The following is a 1,056-nucleotide window of genomic DNA, read 5'->3' as shown; positions in this document are numbered from 1 at the left end:
ATTGTTGTTTTTCACCAAAAATGCGTCAGCTCAGCAGCATGCACCAAACCCTGCTGCCGCATCCTCTCTACACAGACAGCGCATAAACTCCCTCATACTGCCACTTGGGAATACTGCTGCTTCTCAGACTGTCACTCGGTCACTACATCCATTATATATACTGATTAACACTAACATATAGTCGGTGTGTGGTTTAAGTGTAAGAGGAAAAAAAATATGGCCAAGTCTCAAGAGCAGCAACACCCCATAAAGGCCTTTGGATGGGCAGCCAGAGATTCATCTAGTGTTCTCTCTCCCTTCAATTTCTCAAGAAGGTTATATTCTCCTTCAAATCTTGTTTCATTTTATTTACATTTTCATTTCAATCTTGGATATATTGGTTTTTTGTTTTTTATTTGGAATGGGAGATTACTACCTATCCCCTAGTTCCCGGGTACGTACACACTTTGCTACATATTCTGCACATGGTTATGCTAATCAACTTTGATATCTGATTATGCTAGCCATGTAATTAATCAAATGTTAACTCAATTTAAATGGGAAATCAGGCATGAGATTGTTGGAGTAGTGACAGAGGTAGGAAGTAGAGTGCAAAAATACGAAGTTGGAGACAAGGTAGGTGTTGGGTGCCTGGTGGGATCTTGCCAATCTTGTGATAAGTGTGCAAACAATCTTGAGAACTACTGCCCCAGACTTATACTCACCTATGGTGCCGAGTATCACGACGGAATTCCACCACGTATGGAGGTTACTCCGACATCATGGTGGCCGATGAGCACTTCGTGATTCGTATTCCGGATAACCTGCCTCTTGAGGGTGCTGCTCCTCTCCTTTGTGCCGGGATTACAACCTACAGCCCGTTGAGATATTATGGCCTCGACAAACCCGGCATGCATGTCGGTGTGGTTGGCCTTGGTGGTCTAGGCCATGTGGCAGTGAAATTTGCCAAGGCTATGGGGGTTAGGGTTACAGCGATTAGTACCTCCCCTAGTAAGAAGGAGGAAGCTATTAAACGTCTCAAAGCCGATTCGTTTTTGGTCAACCGCAAACAAGATC

At 44.0% G+C, this 1,056-nt stretch overlaps 1 pseudogene; it reads left to right on the top strand.

The window, feature by feature from the left end:
* The first annotated feature begins 216 nt into the window (after nucleotides 1-216).
* Nucleotides 217-1,049, top strand: LOC117613789 (annotated as a pseudogene).
* The last annotated feature ends 7 nt before the right edge of the window (nucleotides 1,050-1,056 follow it).

This window comes from Prunus dulcis, unplaced genomic scaffold, assembly GCF_902201215.1.
Source record: "Prunus dulcis unplaced genomic scaffold, ALMONDv2, whole genome shotgun sequence".
Lineage (NCBI taxonomy): Eukaryota > Viridiplantae > Streptophyta > Magnoliopsida > Rosales > Rosaceae > Prunus > Prunus dulcis.
Note: the sequence above shows the minus strand (reverse complement) of the source record. Positions and strands in the feature narration are given on the sequence as shown.